The sequence below is a fragment of the Erinaceus europaeus genome, chromosome 1 (assembly GCF_950295315.1).
Source record: "Erinaceus europaeus chromosome 1, mEriEur2.1, whole genome shotgun sequence".
NCBI lineage: Eukaryota > Metazoa > Chordata > Mammalia > Eulipotyphla > Erinaceidae > Erinaceus > Erinaceus europaeus.
The window spans coordinates 182,497,630-182,517,694 of record NC_080162.1 but is presented as its reverse complement, the minus strand read 5'-3'; the positions used below and the strand labels follow the sequence as shown (position 1 = coordinate 182,517,694).

Sequence of the window (20,065 nt, the reverse complement as noted above, 5' to 3'; positions counted from 1 at the left end):
TTACTACCTACAGCACTTTCTCAGAGTAGAAGTATGAGTTATTCAATATACTTAAGTGTATAAGCAGAAAACAAAATACAGTAGGTAGTGGAGATTTCTAGTGCCTGAGATATGATGCAATATTACGTTTATTACGTTATTTCAATTTTAATATCAAACACCTACATAGTAGCTGTTTTGCTGTCACACCTACTCCTAAGCTCAATAAAATTTGAGGTGTTAAAGAATTTACCTGAATTGAAATTTTACATTAAGCTATCATACCCATGCTTCCCATAATTCAAAAATTATTTTAATATAAAGTACTGACCTATTATATTCTTGATTCAGAAAAGATTATAGAGGCAAATCCAGAAGACACAAAATATATGAAGCAAAAACAGCCATAATCTTAGGTAAAGTATCTCATTTTTATAAATAACTTATTTCTATATTATGACCATATTTATTACATTATATTATTTGTATATTAAAATTCAATTATTGAATTTATATAATCAAACAGGATGCCATTTAAGAAAACATGCATATATTGCATATAGGAAAGCATAATGAAAGTGATATGACCTCTAATTGATATGACAGAGGTCATGCTTCATAATTATGTAACAAGAAGCTTGGTCACCGGTTAAATGAAATATCCATGTGCATACATGCCATTTTAAACTGATTTCCTTTTCCAAAAGTAAAATAAATGGATTATAAACAATCACACTTAAAAATTTTCTAGGTATTATTTTTGATTATCATATACATGATGAGCACTATTACACACAACTTATACCAACATAAGCCCAGACTAATTAAGACCACGTTTGTAGTGCACTTTTAACATTCACATTCTAAAATTTCATCAACTACAATTATATAACAACCAAATGCTTTAAGGGCCAAGCTATTCCTTAAATAAAGTCACACACATTACAGCAGAAATTAGAAATGGTTTCTGAAAAAATTGCCAGCAGTAAAGCCTGATAAAACTAGGGGGGAAAGCACATAATAGTCTTCAGAAATTTAAACACTTAAGTATATAAACAATTGTTCATTTTTCCCCAATATCCATGTTCCTCACTGAATACATATTATATGTAAGTCATGTATATATGGACATATGATATGTACTGAATATATATAGTATATATTGTATACATATACAATATATATGTTTAGTACATAATGTATATATTACAATTATACTATATATTTGTATATAGAGTTTCAGCAAGGAAAACTGAAAATATATGACTTTATCTGGAAAACAAAAACATTTGGAATGGTCAACAGTAATGAAATGTTTGAATACCCTCAAACAGCCAGTTTCTTTCATATATTCTATCTCCAGATGGGTTTTACCTTACAGTGCAAGCTGTTGTCTAGATACATGTCTGGTTATATTGAAGTCTGCAACTTTGACAGAAGTTTTTAATACTTTTCAACTAATGGGGAATTTTAAATAAAGATATGCTTACAAAAATAAGCAAATACCCCAAATTAAAAAAAGACAAGGGCAGAAATAAGGAGTCAATAGATCAGCCAAATAAGTAACTTTGAACTTTTCTAAAACTGTATGATTAGTTAATTAATCAAATATAATAAACACCAAGGGAACAAGATAAAACGTATGTGTCCCTTTAGCTTTTCCCATATGAATAATGTTAATAAAAGGTTCTATGTAGTAGTGATGTTTCCAATACAAGGTATTGTAATTATCTACTTGTGTTTACCAGTAGATAATTTTATAGAGTTATGCATGAAGGCTACTGCCTGGTTTGATGTAAATCATCTCTTGTTCTCTGTGTCTACAATTCTCATGGAAAATAATCTGGAGGGCGGGGCAGTGGCACACCCATTTGAAAGCCCATGTGCAAGCACTCCAGTTTAAGTCCCTATCCCCCACTTGCACGTAGAAAGTACAGTGAGCCGGTCTCTCTCTCCCTTATTGTCTCTTTGTTCCCTCTCAATTTCTCTGTCTCTATCCAGTAGTTAAACAATAAATAAACAATAATTAAACAATAAAGCTTAAACCATATTATAGTAAGCTGTATTTTTCCTCAAAAGCAAAATCACAGTTATTATTTGCTCCACATTATTAAAATCAATAATATCTAGAAGTACCTAACATACTGAGATACAAAATGTTCCAAGTGGGATGGAAAAGAGACTATTTCAAATCCTTGAACTTCTAGGTCTTCTGCATTCTGGCTTTATGAACCTCTGGAACAGTGTCTGGAAGGCTGGCATTATGATCCTTGCTGGCAGAAGTGGTCACTTCCATGACCTACTCTTTCCCCACTGGCAGGAGACTTACAATGAGGGCCCTGCTCCCAGTAGCCTTCTGCTGAAACACAACCAAGTAAAACATCCTCTATTTATTTTAAGAATGATATTAAATCTGCCAAACTGAATGTCTACCAGTATTTTGTTGAATGTTTTCCCGTCAAATTCCAGCATGAGTATCTCTTAACAGTATTTAAAAAGGCAATTACAAACTATTAACTGTACTATGAAAATTATTTTAATAAATATTATAGTCTATGCCAACATAACATGGAAATATAACCTACTTCCTGGTCTCTTAATAGGCACATTGGTTATTTTATATGTGAATAAGAGCCATTCCTTTATGTAGGAAAAGAAACTTATTATCATCTGTGAGAATGACTGTCGATAGTATTTTTTATTTTTTTTAAAATATTTATTATTTATTTATTTATTCCCTTTTGTTACCCTTGTTGTTTTATTGTTATAGTTATTATTGTTGTTGTCCTCGTTGTTGGAAAGGACAGAGAGAAATGGAGAAAGGAGGGGAAGACAGAGAGGAGGAGAGAAAGATAGACACCTGCAGACCTGCTTCACCGCCTGTGAAGCGACTCCCCTGCAGGTGGGGAGCCGGGGTTCGAACCGGGATCCTTATGCCGGTCCTTGTGCTTTGCGCCACCTGCGCTTAACCCGTTGCTCTGCAGCCCGACTCCCTCGATAGTATTTTTTAAATTACTTTTCTTTATATAACATTTGAACAGAACTTCTTGAAACTAATGTTTAAGAAAGAGCAGGGCAGTAGCAAGTTTCTATGAAAAGTAACTGGGTGCTTGGGAGAGATAGTGCAGTGTCTACATAAAATGACTTTCGTGCCTGGGGGCCCAGATCACTACCCAGCACCATCATGAGCAGGAGCTTAGAGGAAGAAAAAAAAAAAGGTAAGCAAATGGGCTCAGAAAAGTATAATAAAACTATTCCATATTTGATTTCTATTTTAAAACCAACTGATTTTTTTTTTCAAAATAACAAACCATTTTTTTTTACTTCTGTAAAAAACATGTATATAACTGGTCTTAAGTGCACATGCTTAATCTCCAACTACTTTGCTTTCTCACACTGTAAAGTGAATTTCTGTTGACATGAAGCAACATGAGGAACTTGGACTGACTCCTTATCAACTTTCTTTAAGTCATGGACAAAATTAATCTTGTCAGCACCTTCCAAAACATGTAAGCAGATCTGGAAATTTGCTTTGTATTCTCTAAGTTGGACAGATGAATTCACATTTTAAAAATTATTCAGAAACAATGACTCTTATAAAAAAAAAAAAAAGAAAAAGAACTAGTATTTATTGAGTGCTTATTATGTACCAACCTCTGTGTTAGGATTTTCTATACATTCTTTACTCAGTTTAACAAATAATCTAAGTTTCTCTGTATGCACATTTTGTCTGATCATTTGAGAGCAAAATAACACCTCCTAAAGTTAATAGATATATTGAAGTAATATATACTCACATGATATTCAATACAGAACAGGCATAACCATTACACAACAGCTGAATATTCACAAATGCATACAATAATTTAGTTTGCACATTAAAGCAAATAGTTAAATACTATGCATCCTTAAACTTGAAATAATCCAATTAGGAGATAGAGTTTTTCTCATTAATTAACCTAAAGACTTAGCTATTTACCTAAAGTAAGGGTAACAAAGATTCCAAATCTTTTCTTTATAATGAAAAGAAGATACAAAGGGTCTGATTCACAAGTACTTATATGATGCTAGTTTTATAGTTTTATCAATTTCTCCTCTTTTATATACCTTAATTTCAGTTATCAACTGTGATATGCTTAGATTTTAATACCTATTACATCATAAACAGTGGAATTGTTCACCAAAAATGTATTTATATTCAAAGCATACTTTAAGTCTCTTTATGCATTTGGAGGTATAGTTTATGCAGAATCAAGAATCTCTATTATTGTTGCAAAGGAATTGCCAGGAAGGGGAAATATAAAAACATAATAACCTATAGAATTTTTTTTTCCTTCAAGCAGCATTAACTTTTTCCCCCTCCACTCTTCCAAAAAAGGGGGAAAAAACAGTAACCTCTAAAGCAGTTTTAGACAGAAGATCAGAATTCAAAGGATTAGTAACTTAATCCACAGTGCACTGCAATCACATTGCTATTGGAAACACAACCAGAAGCACCATTATTCTAGATGTCTTTATTAAGCAATGTCAATAGGTATACAACCTGAAGGTTTCTCTCTACTGTAAAGATTCATACTTGCAGGCGATCAAGTTGCCTAAGTCCTTGGATTCTACTTTTAGTATACTATAAAGGGGGAGGAGGAACCTATATTACATACTAATGAAAACAATAGCTTCAATTTGTTCACACACTTTCAAAGAGTATTTTCTTATGGTCAAAATAGAAATAAGGAAAACAAGGATAAAAGTGTCATAGTCTTTAGATATTTAAAAAGGATGTGTGTGTGTCAGATGATTTAATAGTATTAAGTATTATCCTGATATTGTTAACTTTATGGTTCTTTTTTTTTAAAGTCTGGACACATCTGCTGCTTTTTTCAGAGACTCTGTTTTAACATCACTGGTGAACTGCTTTACCTGAACTGCAGAGTAACTCAAAGTGGGGTTTACTGAATTAATAGGCTTTAGATGTGCATGATTCTTAAAAACAGTGCCCTGGTTAGTAAAGACTTACAGTCCAGTGGCTTATATTTTTAATCAATACAAGGAAAAACAAATAGTTTACTAAGAGGTCAGAAGAGCTAGTAGAGGAAACCTCTACCACACTGTTATCATTGACAACTTCTGCTGAATGATTTGCAAAGACCCCATTAGCCCTGGCCTCTTGGGGCAGCTGTTCACTTTCCTTCCCGTCCTTGCCGAGAGGACAGAGTTCCCTCACTAGCAAAAAGTGGATGGAAAGCAAAAAGGAGACAGAGAAGGAGGACAGCACAGACACAAAGCAGAGAGGAAAAAGGAAGGAAGGAAGGAAGGAAGGAAGGAAGGAAGGAAGGAAGGAAGGAAGGGAGGAAGGAAGGAAAGAAAGAAGGAAAGGAGGGAGGCAGGAAGGAAGAAGAAAAGAAAAAGGAAATAGGGAAGCAAGAAATGAGTTCTTCAAGATAGTAGTTAGAAAAGCAGCTGGAGAAAAGCAGCCCCAGGATTTTTTTTTCGTTCAAGGAATAAATGTAAAGTTGGGGGGTTGGGCAGTGGTGTATTGCTATGTGTAAGGACTTGGGTTCAAAGTCCCAGTCTCCACCTGCAGGGATGAAGCTTCATGAGCAGTGAGTCAGTGCTACAGGTATTTCCCTTACTCTCTCTTTTTTTTCCTCTCTCTCTCTCCCTTTCCCCACTCATTTTATCTCTGTCCTATAAAATAGATAAAATAAAAAGAATAAATGTAAATTATAAAGAAATCAGTATGTTTAGATATACATCTTTTATATACTTTCATTCTATATTTACTATTTATAACACATCTAGTACATTTACACCATCATCGTTATAGCTGGTCCTCCTACAGTGTCATTTCATTCAACCTTATTTGATTATAACACTGATCAGGGAAAAAAATCAATTTCTGCCTGGTTTCTGTATTGTATAGTCTCCTCATGTCTGGGTAGGTTTTCTTCAGCTACTCCAGTTTCTTCTAACATCCCAAGATGTGAACATTAAGTATATTGGAATGTTTGAATGGTGGCATTTGAGTGAGTGTAAATGTGAGCTTGCACTGCAACTAAAGGGAATCCTTTGCAGTGAAGGGTCCCACCTTGTACTTTGAGCTCCTGAACTGGAATAAAGATACTGGAAAATGAATGAATGAATATAAATGATTTGGGTCTTGATTTAGAAGTCTAGTGATATTTTATGACCAGAATTATGCCACAGAAACAGAACTCTTATTCATGTCAATTAGCCTACAGGAAAGCTGGTTACATTATAGGTTGTTTCACTTAAAGCTGTGGCTTCCAAGAATCTATTGGTTCTCTTCAGTGAGAATTTACTGTGTATTCACCTTTTTGGTAAGAAATTATATCTTATAAAGAAAAAAAATTAAAAGGAAAGGAAAAATGACATAATTCATCATAACTAATTGATGCTCAATTACTGAAGACTATTGAATATAAAGACTCACATCTCTCACACATGTTACAATGTGCAAGGAACAGGGTTGGAGACCCCAGTGCCCACTTGCAAAGAGAAAGCTTTACAAGGTGAAGCAGTGCTGTAGGTGTCTCTCTTTCTCTTTCCCTATATATCTCCCCCTTCCCTCTCAATTTCTGGCTGTCTCTATCCAATAAATAAAGATAATTTTTTAAAAAGACTCTAAGTTCTCTATTTTCAATTTTCCAAAATAATACCTATTGACAATCAAAGAATAACCTGTATTTAAATGAGGAATAGTAAATGAGATACTTCCCATTAAAGTACTTTCTGAAACAGTATATGATAACCCTGATTTTCATGCCCCATGATACAATACTGTTTGAAATTTCTATCGTAGTTTAAGGTTTGAATGCTCCTCATTTCCTTAAATGTGTAGAATTATTAGATTCTAACTGCAATCAAGGCCCCTACTCATTAAAGAAATGCATTGGAGATTCACATTCTAAATCTTACTTTGCCATTGGCTTTCTCTATGCCTGCTGTGGTCATGTTACTTGTTCTCTCAATTCTGAACCTGTAGCATGGCTAATTATAAAACAGATATAAGAAGATTATAAAATGTACAAAAATCTCAAGGTGACAAAAATATATAATTCCATGGTAAAGTGCTCATGAATAGTAAAATAGCAAGAGAAAACGGAATTTCAAGTCAACTTAAACAAGTAAGAATGGATGCCCAGACAAGGTATGGGAAGTTTCTCATTTTAGCTTCTATCTTTCCACTTACTATCCTTACAAGTTGACAAGTTGTACTCCAGTAGAAAGTCTAAACTTGAACTGGCTAGGGTATTACTATCAAAGGGGAGTTATCTTTGTGTTCATACTGTGACAATATGTGCTAAAAATATACATGCACCTATTGAAATGTAAATTAACTTTGGAACAAAATTCAATCATTGAAACAGGGCTAAGAATTCTAATTCTGGTAACTGGAAATAAAAGAGACAAAGTAATTAGAAATCTGAACTTGTAAGTCACTGTATTCACATGATAGGCACATATGCATATTTTAAATGAGTTAGAAAAATGAATAAAATCTAAGGTTTAGTTGTACAATAATAAGCCGATGGAAAGTGGTCTCAGGGGGGATAGGCAGTTAAGCTCACATAGTACTAAGCAAAATGGCCCATGCAAGGATCTAGGTTGAGCAATAACAATAATAACAAGGGCAACAAGATGAGGAAAATGACCTCCAGGAGCAGTGGATTTGTAGTGCAAGCACCAAACCCCAGCAATAACCATGGAGACAAAAAAAAACACTAGTTATTTGGATATTGGACCACCATATTTCCTTATAGCTCCTCATTTTCTTCTGATACTCAGTTTTTTTCTCCTATTTTTCTTTGTCTGTATTCTCTGGGAAATTTCCTAAGCTTTATTTTCCAAATTTTATTGAATTTCAAAGTTTCTATAATCCTGCTTTTTCTCTTATGTTTCACTAGAGATTAGATCCATGCACATCCTTCAAACATTTGTAATATTGCAGTGTCACCTCTCCAGCTTAATTTTACTTTATACTTTTAGGCAAAGTGAAATAAACTGCAAATTGTAGATGCTATAACTAACTTTGAGAAATTCCTGCGTTAGAACTTTTTAAAATATTTATTTACTTATTCACTTTTGTTGCCCTTATTGTTTTATTGTTGTAGTTATTATTGTTGTTGTTATTGATGTCATCGTTGTTGGATGGGACAGAAAGAAATGGAGAGAGGAGGGGAAGACAGAGAGTGGGAGAGAAAGACTCCTGAAGACCTGCTTCACCCCTTGTGAAACGGCTCTCCCGCAGGTGGGGAGCTGGGGTATCAAACCGGTATCCTTACACGGGTCCTTGCACTTTGCACCAGGCGCTGTGCTACCGCCCGACTCACGCGTCAGAACTTTAAAAAAAATGATAAAAGAATTCCTCTTAAGATTTATTTATTTGGGGTCGGGCGGTAGCACAATGGGTTAAGAGTACATGGGGAGAAGCCCAAGTACTGGCATAAGGGTCCCAGTTTGAGCCTCCCGCTCACCACCTGTAGGTGGGTCGCTTCACAAGCAGTAGAGCAGGTCTGCACGTGTCTAACTTTCTCCTACTCTGCCTTCCCCTCTTCTCTCGATTTCTCTAGGTCCTATACAACAACAGCAATAGCAACAATAACAATAACAACAACAAAAGGGCAGCAACAAAAGGGGAAAGATGGTCTCCAGGAACAGTGGATTTGTAGTGCAGGACTGAGCCCCAGCGATTATCCCGGTGGCAAAAAAAAAACCCAGAAAACAAAAAACCGAGATTTATTAATCTATTCAATGCGACAAAGAGAGAGAGAGACATAGAGAGAAGAATATAAAACTAGTATAATCATAGGCTCTTTGGAATATAACTAAAATAGGTCTACTAACTATCTACAAAATGGAGATGACCCCCCCCCCAACTCTTCATCTGAACTAGTCCAGCATTTAGGTTCATGATTAGTCAACAACTTGTTTGGCTTTATATGTTAACTCTTTTTTTCAGCCACCAGGTTCCAGATGCTAGCATGATGCCAAAGGGACTTCCCTGAACAGATGACCCCACCAATGTGTCCTGGAGCCTCTCTTCCCCAGAACTCCACCCCACTAGGGAAAGAGAGAGACAGGTTGGGAGTATGGATTGACCTGCCAATGCCCATGTTCAGTGGGGAAGCGATTACAGAAGCCAGACCTTCCACCTTCTGCATCCCATAATGACCCTGGGCCCATATTCGCAGATGGATAAAGAATAGGAAAGCTGTCAGGGGAGGGGATGGGAAATGGAGTTCTGGTGGTGGGAATTCTATGGAATTGTATCCCTCTAATCCTATTTTTTGTCAATGTTTCTTTTAAAAATAAAAATTAAAAAAGTACCAAGATTTATTTATCTATTCAATGAGAGAGGGAGAGAGAAAGAGAGAGAGAGGGAGAGAGACAGAGACAGAGACAGAGACAGGTTCTATATATGAGGAATCAGGAACCAAACCAGTAATTCACATGCATGTAAGTCCTGCCCTCTACGACTGAATCATCTTACTGGCTGGAAGAGATTTTACAAGCAAAGGCATTGATCAAAGATTCCTTGCTGTAAATATCAGTAAAGTGGCTAGTGGGTAGAGCAGATGCCACACACGAGGTCCCTGGCATCACATGAATGTAACAAAGAGATGCAAGTAGAGTCCTATGGATTGTGACGTAGTGCTTTGCTGTATGTGCTTCTTTCTATCTATAAGTATAAAGTAAAATTAAGCTGGAGAGGTGACTCTGTAATGTTATGAAGGTTTGAAAAATGTGCATGGATTTATTCTCTCTGGTGAGACATAAGAGAAAAAGTAGGATTATAGAAATTGTGTATTTCAATAAATTTTGTAAAATAAAGTTGAGGAAGTTTCCCAGAGAATATAGCCATACCTCCACTCTGTTTCTCCTGAGCTCTAGTGGGATAGGGCTCTGGAGAAGTAAGGTTCTGGGACACATTGGTGAGGTCATCTGCCCAGGGAAGTCAGGTTGGCATCATGGTAGCACCTGCAACTTGGTGGCTGAAAGGCAGTAAGATAGAAAGCAGAACAATTTGTTTAACACAGGAAGCCAAAGGTAAGAATAGAGCAGATGAAACTATGGCTCTTTATGTGAGTAAAATCTAAGTTTGTAGCATATAATATATTGTCACTGTAAGTATGGGATCATATTAGGTCTGGGGTGGTAGTTAAACACAGGCTGCTCAACAACCCCCCCTTACCCAGATGAGAGTCCTCCACATTAGAGACCTTTTTGTTTCCCCCTCCAGGGTTATCGCTGGGGCTCAGTGCCAGCACTATGGGACCACCATTCCTGACAACCTTTTTTTTTCCCCATTTTCCCCAAGACAGAGAGAAGAGAAAGATAGACACCTGCAGACCTGCTTTACCACTTGTGAAGAGACTCCCCTGCAGGTGGAGAGCCAGAAGCTGGAACAGGGACCCTTACGCACGTCCTTGTGCTTTGTGCCATGTGCACTTAACCCAATGCACACCTGGTCCCCAATAATTAGCATGTTAAAGAACAGAGAAAATAAATAACAAAACTTCAAAAAGTATGCCTAACCTATTTTCTTAGGACATAAGTTTTCACACAAAGACTTTGATGAATGACTAGTAAAGTAGGATAAAGACTTCTACCCATGGACTTTGACAAACTTCCAAAACACTTGGGATAAGGTAGCATTTACATTTCTCTAGAAAGAGAAAGATATCACATAGAAAGCACAGGTCTTGATTTCAGACTTAAATCATAACATGAATTTCTAGGAGGTAATAAAGCAGTAACTGTGAATTCCCTAAGAGAACAATTCTCAAACTAGAAACGATGAAAGCTAACAAACATGACAACAAGTAGGAAACTGAAGATGATTTAAAAAATAAGGATATTTATACATGTGTTCCACCTAAGAAAGAGGAGGAGGAGAGGGGAAGAAAGAGCTCTCCCAACTACCATTTCGGAAAGCTGATAGAGGATATTGTCCATAGAATTAGGGAGTAATCCTTTGTGAAAACAGTCCAAATAGGACAGAGAATAGTCTAATGCTTTGTGCTGATGATAATGGAATTTTCTAGGACAGCAGCTCTGTGCCAGGAAAGGCAGAGCAAATTGGAGAAAGTCAGAAGAAGAGAAATGTTCATAAAGATGAAGAATATTACTCAAAAATAATTTAGGGCTGACAAGACCAAGGTAAGCTGCTTTGCCTAACTTTCAGTACTGTGATGTCTTTCCATCTCTCCCTCTCTCTTTCTTTTGGAAGAAGCTGACCCAGAGCAGTGACGCTCCAGTGCAGTGACAATAGTTAAAATGTATTTTTAATGAAGACAGTGACAGACTAATTGATAGATATCTGAACATATGGAAAGGGAAGTGGAGAGAGTGTAAACTTTAATTACTAAAAGGAATCATAAGCTTACATACTGCTGCTTTGAAGAACATACATGTAGATTATAACACATTAATAAGCTAATGCAAACCAGGATATAAATAAATAGTAAAAACTAACATTTTAGTGGCCAGGGAGGTGATTCAGAGTTCAGGATGTGCATGCGTTAGGCCTCAGGTTCAATCCCCAGCACTGCATAGCCATAGTGATGCTCTGGTTCTCTCTCTAGAAATAGATAAATAGATAAATAAACATTTAAAAATAAACACAACTAAAAATTCTTGAGCTAATAAAAATCAGGAGATTCCCATATGAGAATAATGGCAGAACTGAAAGGGGTTTGTGTATGTCCGTGTTGGGGCGAGGCCAAGGTGAAAGAGGAATGAATCTTCACCTTTTATAGTGGCGAGTCAGTATGTAACCCCTAAATATGCAAAATAGAAAATCACAAGGGAACAGTATAACAAGATCCAAATATAAAGCTACAGGTGCTATTTTTAAAGCAGAGCACAGAAAAATGAAAACATAAGGGGGATAGAAGACTCTTTTAGTAATATTCTTAATAGATTTCACTTTTAAAATTATACACATATAAGCTTTGGTTAAAATGACATAAAGAATGCTTATATTTCAATATTTATGTACACATATTAATTATTGGAAAGTATTTTTAAAAATTCTGGTAGAATTTGGTAGCTTGACTTGAGGAAAATGGATACTATCTATGTAAATTAGTCAAGGAAAGCCTCTTTGAGGAGTTGTCATTTAAAACGTAAGTGATGAAAGAGTGACAGGCTTACAAAAATGCAGGAAGAAGGGTTGTGGGCTACAATGCACACACACACACACACACACACACACACACACACACACAACATCAGAGTTAGAGAGAATAAGTTTGGCATGTAGGAGGGAAGAAATAAAGAAACATAGAGGTCAGTGGACAAGGAGAAAATAACTCATCAGGGCTGCATGTGAAGTGCAGGATATTGCAGGCCCGGTGAAGAGGTGGAGTTTTATCATATATGCTGTTAGAGGTGCCTTTTTCTTTGCTGCTTTTAATTATTTTATTTTTAGCAAAAAAGTAACCCAATTTGATTTGCCCATGAAAAAGATGATGATTCTGAGGGCTGGGTGCACTCATTAGAATACACACATTTCCATGCATAGGGAGGTTCAAGTGTAGTTTGATATAAAGAAAGAAATTAAGGATGACTTACTCTGACTACATCTTCTCAGACAATGTTTTTAGCCACTGGCGTGTTAGTGATCAAGCTCAAACAAAAATTACTAATGTCATGGGCCCCTAGGAACATACCTAAAATAGAGTTCCTAGATTCTCTCTACACTAAGATCCCTATTCTCATCTGCTCTTTTCCTACTTTTTGCTTCCTGTTTATTGTTCAATTTTACTGTTTCATCTTGCTTTGTATCTTGCCATCTTTAAGTCACCAAGTTGCAGATGCTACTAAGATTCCATCCTGACTTCCCTGGGCAGACAACCTCATCAATGTGCCCTGGAACATCACCTCTCCTGAACCCTGAACCCTACCCTTCTAGGGAAATATAGAAACAGGCTGGAGGTATGGATCGAATTTCCAACACCTATGTCCAGCAGAGAAACAAGTACACAAACCAGAACTCTCGCCTTCTGCATCCCCAAAAGAATGCTGGTTCATATCCCCAGAGGGGGAGGAATGTTAAGGGAAGATGACCAGAGAACTCTGAACTCCAATTCCGTCAAGACCTCAAGACCTGAAGAGAGATGTACCTGCTAGAAATCACGTTACCTTGTTCAAGTGCCAGTGTCCTCATGTATACTATTTACAGAAGAGCATAAAATAGCAAATAAAGTTAATGGGTATTTCATTGTATATTGGCCTGGAAAAAACTCGAGCTTACATGTTGACTGACTATTAATGGGGTAGAGGTGGGCAATACAGATACAGAAAATGTAGAAGAAAATGCTTTCGGAGCCAAGAGGGTGGCGCACCCAGTTAAGCACACACAGCACTAAGTGCAAGGACATGTGCAAGGACCCAGGTTTGAGCCCTGGGCTTCCCACCTGCAAGGGGGATGCTTCACAGTGGCGAAGTAGGTCTTCAGGTGTCTCTCTGTCTCTCTCCATCTCTTCTCCACCCTCCCCTCTCAATTTCTCTCTGTTTTATCTTATAGAATGGAAAAAATGGCCACCAGGAGCTGTGGATTTGAAGTGCCCCACTAAGCCCCAGTGATAACCCTGGAGGAAAAGAAAAAGAAAGAAAGAGAGAGAGAGAGAGAGAGAGAGAGAGAGAGAGAGAGAGAGAAATTATCGGGCAATACACTATTGGGTTTGGAATACAGAACATGTCTGGTAGGGAAGTGCTTTTACAGTTTATGTACAAGTCATATTTGAAATGAAAGTTTATTTTTACATAACTGCACACAGTAGCAAAAAGAAAACTAATAACAATAATCTCTAAAGAGGTGTCAGTTTCAAAAGAGCAGGAGTTCTTAAATAGGTGGACCTTTCAGGATGTGCCCATAATGATTTGGATTGTCTAGCCATCTGGTATTCACCCTTCTCCCTGGGTCCTTGCACATGTCCTTGCACTGAGTGCTGTGTGTGCTTCACTGGGTGCGCCACCCCCGGCTCATTTTCTTCTACACTTTCTGTATCTGCATTGCCCACCTCTACCCCATTCTTAGTCAGTCAGCATGTGTGCTCGAGTTTTTTCCAGGCCAATACACAGTGAAACACCCATTAGCTTTATTTGCTATTTTCTGTTTTTCTATAAATAGTATGGGGGGAAAATAAGAAAATGTACCCAGGAATCACGTGGGGGTGTGAGAATTAGGAAAAACTGAACTGTCAAGGTTTGGGGTTTTTGAAATATAGCAAAAGGCTAGAATTCCCTTTTACCCAAGGATAAGTTAAATATCTTTTATTAAATGCATGCTTGAGTCTTTATATCTAAAGCCAGGGTTTACAGTTTTGAGTACCAATTATGAAGACACAGTAGTATTTTTGGTTCAAAAACTGCTTTGAAGATACCCCCAAGCTCTTTTCTTTCCCTCTTAGGGATATGCAAATTATTTGAACATATTTCTTTCTCGCACCTACTCTTACACACATGAGCACGTGGACACACAACCATCACACAAGCTCTGATGCACAGGCACAATTTATAATTGTCATTCTCCCTGTTTGGAGAATTAACTGGTATTTTAGTTACCAGTTTTTTCTAGGCTCTTTAATATAAAAATCACTTTGTATATACAACATGGGCACAGATTCAGAGTAATGTCTTTAAAGCCTGAGGCACTTTAAAATTTGTTTTACATCAAGCTAATCCTGTTATGAATCTTGATTTTCATTAGACATCACAATCATCCCTAATGACATACAAGATGAGAAGAAACAGAACACATATATTAAGGCTACTGTCTGATCTTCCATTTGTTATAGTCAAGTTAGACAGTTTAGTAGAAGCACAGATGAAATACATAATATTTGTGAAGGAATCTTCTAGTAAAAATGAAGAAATCAAAACCAGATGAAAGTAGATAAGAGCTTTATTTTTGTAATTAAAATTACATTGCACAGAGTTGAAGTAATACTTACACAGTGGTAACAAATTACTATGTAGAATACTGAATTACTTTGCATTACAAGTTGCTAAAATATACACAAATTTGTGGTATAAGCATATCTCAAGGTTCTATACCTTGCAGACACATTTTTTTTTTTTTTGCCACCAGGGTTCTCTCTGGGGCTTAGTGCCAGCACTCAGACCATGGCACCTGAAGGCCATTTTTTTCCCATTTTATTGAATAGGACAGAGAGAGATGGAGAGGGGAGGGAAGATAGAAACGGGGAGAGAAAGATAGACCCCTGTAGACTAGCTTCACAGTTTGTGAGGCGACCACTCCCCCCACTTCAGGTGGGAAGCTGGGGGCTCGAACTGGGATCATTCCACTTCATACTACGTGCATTTAACCCGGTGAGTCACTGGCCACTCCCCCTCTGCCCACCCCCCTCCACCTCCAATCCCAGCATATACAGTTTTTAAAAGATCAAATAACTCAATTACTGTTCAGTGGTTAAAGGGGTACCCGGTTAACTGCACATAGTACAAAGCACAAGAACCCATGCAAGGATCAGAGTTCAAGGCTCCGCTCCCCACCTGCAGGGAGAATGCTTCACAAGTAGTGAAGCAGGTCTGTAGGTGTCTCTCTGTCCCTCTCCCTATCTCTCCCTCCTCTCTCAACTTCTCTCTGTCCTATGCACTAAAATGGGAAAAAATGGCCACCAGGAGCAGTAGATTCATAGTGCTGGCACTGAGCCCCAGTGATAAACATAGAGAAAATAAATAATAAAAACTGAGCTGGAATTACTAGACCAGTCAGGAGTGGACTTGACAAATATGCGCAATTCTGGTAAAGAATCTTGGCTGTGATGAAAAAAGGGGATGGGGGGCAAAGCAGGACATGCGTTTCCTACTGACAATAGTTACTCAATTGTCTTAAGAAATTTAGTTTTCACTCCTATCAAGGCTCATCAATATTTTCACACAGACACAGAAAGATGGTATGATACTATGATACTACTAACCGTCCCCATCAGGTGTAGTCTCCGCTACACAGAAATAGAAAGTATAGAGAATGATACCACTGTTAAATATTTTAATTAATATTTCATTTAACAACAACAACAACAAAAGCCACAAAGCTCCTATTATATTGTATGATGTTCAGGCTCTAGCACATATGTTTGGGAAGAGCAAGTAAGGCCTTTCTTGGCACAGTAGATCAGAGGAAGTAGATTTTAATAACCATGAGAATGATAGTCGGAATCAGCTTGGAAATCAACTGAAGTATGTAAGTCCAATCTTATGCAGACTGGTCCTGGTTATCAAACATCGTGCTGGCAGCTTAAAGCATCCAGTTAGTTTCAGTGGATTTGGGAAGTGAGCCAGTTCCTATACACAAACCCCTCTGTAGACTAAAAACATATAGACATTTTTTTTCTTTTACACTCCCCCCCACTTGCCCACCACCTTTCTTCTACAACAGAATGCTTGTATATCTCCTCCATCACAGAACTTTACTAAGGTAATCAAGCATTAACAAATGAAAACAAAACAAAAAAGAAAGAAAAGAAGAGAAAAGAAAAGAAAAGAGCAAGGGGTATTGAGAAAGAGGAAAGCATACTTTCTCCGGCCTTCTCTGTCCTTTATTATGAGAGAGGTTAAAAAAACAGTTCTGCCAGAAAACTCTTGTGATGTTTTGAATCTTTTTCTCCTCCTAAAAAGGTTTACTAGTTTGTATGTTGGGTTTCTTTGTTTATCTTTTTGTTCAGTATTTGAGCATATTATAAAACCAAAAAATATACCAAATGATATTTAATTGTATTTTTATATATCTGACTTGGAGCATAAATATCAGGATTTGAGTTCTCTCATCTATTAATTATTAGTAACAAGAATAAGACAGCTAGATCCACGTTATGATGCAGGTTAAATGTGACCTGTCAATTACTGGAAATACCCTTGAATGAGATGTATTGGGTTATCAGAAAAGTCATGATGATTTTTCATAGAAATAAATGGGGGCCAGGCAGTGATTGAGTGTACATGTTACAATATACAAGATCCTGGGTTCAAGTCCCCAGTCCTCAGCTGCAAGAGAAAAGCTTTGCGGGAGTCGGGCTGTAGCGCAGCGGGTTAAGCGCCGGTGGCGCAAAGCACAAGGACTGGCATAAGGATCCCGGTTCGAACCCCGGCTCCCCACTTGCAGGGGAGTCGCTTCACAAGTGGTGAAGCAGGTCTGCAGGTGTCTATCTTTCTCTCCTCCTCTCTGTCTTCCCCTCCTCTCTCCATTTCTCTCTGTCCTATCCAACAATGACAACAACAATAATAACTACAACAATAAAACAACAAGGGCAACAAAAAGGGAATAAATAAATAAAATAAATATTTAAAAAAAAAGAAAAGAAAAGCTTTGCAAGCAGTGAAGCAGTGTTGCAGGTGTCTCTCTTCCCCTTCCTTCTTAATTTTCTCTCAGTCTTTATTATATAAATGAATAATTAAATATTTAAAAAAGAAAAACACAGAATAAATGTCATGCCTTCTCTGACAACCCAACATTCCATCCTGCATAAAACCAAGAGCACTTGGCATGATTTTTAAAAAGTATGTTGGCAAAGCAGACTCTGTACTAAAGCAACTCCTATCAAAGAGAATAAATTTAGAATATTCATATTTTCTTTTTTTTTTTTTATAAAAAGGAAACACTGACAAAACCATAGGATAAGAGGGGTACTCCACACAATTGTCACCATCCGATCTCCGCATCTGATCCCCTCCCCTGATAGCTTTCCTACTCTTTATCCCTCTGTGAGTATGGACTCAGGGTCATTATGGGGTACAGAAGGTAGAAGGTCTGGCTTCTGTAATTGCTTCCCTGCTGAAGAGGAGCACTGGTAGTCAATCCATACTCCCAGCCTGCCTCTCTCTTTCCCTAGTGTGTGGGGGAGGGAGCTCTAGGGAAGTCAGGCTTCAGGACACATTGGTGGGGTTATCTGTCCAGAGAAGTCAGGTTGGCATAACGGCAACATCTGGAACCTGCTGGCTGAAAAAAGAGTTAACATATAAAGCCAAACAAGTTGTTGACTAATCATGAACCTGAAGGCTGGAGCAGTGCAGATGAAGAGTTAGGGGATCTCCGTTTTGTAGATAGCTAGTAGACCTATTTTAGTTCTATTCCAAAGAGCCTGTGACTATACCAGTTTTTTTTTTTTTTCCCTGACCCTGAAATCTGATATGCAGGTGGATCCAAGTTATTGTCTGGGGAGATGATGTCATGGCTAGAAAAAGGACCAGAAAAGTGGATCAGGGAAGAGAGTAGCTCCTAAATATGGGAAAGGTGTATAAATATTGTTGACTGTAAACCCCCCATTGATTTGACCTGCTCTGGGGCCCATATCCAGCTTAAGAGCCTACATGACCTCTGCATCCCTGTAGATCTGAGCTCACATTCTGTGGTCATGAGTAGGAACCTTCCAAGCTGCCCCAATTTCAGGACCTCAGGTTGACTATGTTGTACATCCTTCCTTCAGAGGATGGGACATTCTCTACCATTGTTGATCCAAGTTGAGGAGTCCATTCCAGATGGTTCACTTCCTAACAAAATCCCAAAACCTAGATATAGACTAGGTTCCATGAGATAGGGGATATGTTCACATGTATCCAAAAGTTAGGGCAAAATATATACCTGAAAGCAATAGTCTGCAGTGAGTCAGTATGAAGTTCCTAATGAAATAGTGTCTACTTAGACTTAGAGACTTAGATAACCTCCTCACCTACTTCCTATTACATTTCCCTCACTCACTCCAAAGCTAACCTTATGAAAGCAAGGGCTGCAAAAGCTGAATAAGGGCAAGAGACTGGCATACTTTAACAATGACTCTTTAGTCACTATCAGGCCACCCCATTAGCTGGGGCCCTAATCGGGGAGTCCTGAGATTCCCAAACAGACTTGATGGGCATAGACCTTGAATAAATCCCTCTCTCCACTACTACCAGTCATTTCTATCAGGAACAACACAATATACCCCTTTGTGGGCCCCCATAGGAATATTCATATTTTCTTTCTGGACCTAGTTTTGTCCTCTCTTAAGGCATAACTGATAAAAGATATCTCTATATAACTACATATAGCTATATATATGTATTTGAGTGTATGTAGTTAAGTTCTATGACTTGTATTTAGTTGCACACTGTGATACAATCACCACATATTCACCACTTCCCGTGTGTGTGTGTGTTACAATTATGAAGTATCCATTAGCAAATTTCATGTATAATAATGTTGTATAATCATCTTACTTCCCCAGAAATTATTTAGGATGAATAACAATCTGTTCCCTCTGAACATCTCCCAATTTTTCTCTCCATGTCACCTCTGAAAATAATCATTCTTCTGCCTATGAGCTTGAATAGTTTAAATTCTATATATTAATGTTTTGTTCACTTAGAATAATGTCCTCTGGTTTATCCATGTTGCTGCAGATGGCGGTAATATTTCTTTCATTTAAAAGCTAAATAATATTCCATAGTATATATGCCTATACTACATTCTGTCCATCCATTTATAGACATCTAGGTTGTTTTCCTATCTCTGAAAACAGAAATAAATGTACTTATTCTTTCTTTCTGATTTGAATGTCTTTTAATATTTTAATTTTCATGGCAACATTAAGTGCTAATTTTTAAGTTGATTTTGTATGACCCAGGGATGATGTTATAAATATACATCTGCTCTCTCTCTCTCTCATATATATATTATATTATATTATATTATATTATATTATATTATATTATATTATATTATATTTATTATATTAAAGAGGTGCCCCACCTCTGTTTTAGAGGGAAAGCTTTCAGTTTTCTCATCAATCACAACGTCAACAGTGAATCTGTCAGATGTGGCCTTTACTGTACTGAGGTAGGTACCTCCTACATTTATTCTGTTTAGCATTTTAATCATGAATCCATACTGAATTTATTTAAATGCTTTCATTACATCAATGGAACTAAAACTTTTTTTTGTTAATATTATCTATCATATTGACTGAGTTGTATATTATGCCAATATATCCTTGTAGCCTAAAGATAAATTCTAGTTGGTATTCGAATACTTTGAAAAAAATATTATCAATATTTCTTT

The 20,065-nt window shown here is 37.1% G+C and overlaps 1 protein-coding gene across 9 annotated transcripts in view; it reads right to left on the bottom strand.

Annotated features, from left to right (window-relative positions):
• Positions 1–20,065, bottom strand: part of EYA1 (EYA transcriptional coactivator and phosphatase 1) — a 375,709-nt gene that overhangs the window by 194,727 nt on the left and 160,917 nt on the right. Inside the window, exon 2 of one of the 9 annotated variants that reach the window (XM_060200365.1) lies at positions 11,477–11,581. The exons of the other annotated variants lie outside the window; for them this stretch is intronic. The gene's annotated coding sequence lies outside the window, so the exon portion shown is untranslated. The remainder of the gene's footprint in view (positions 1–11,476; positions 11,582–20,065) is intronic. 9 annotated transcript variants of the gene reach the window in all.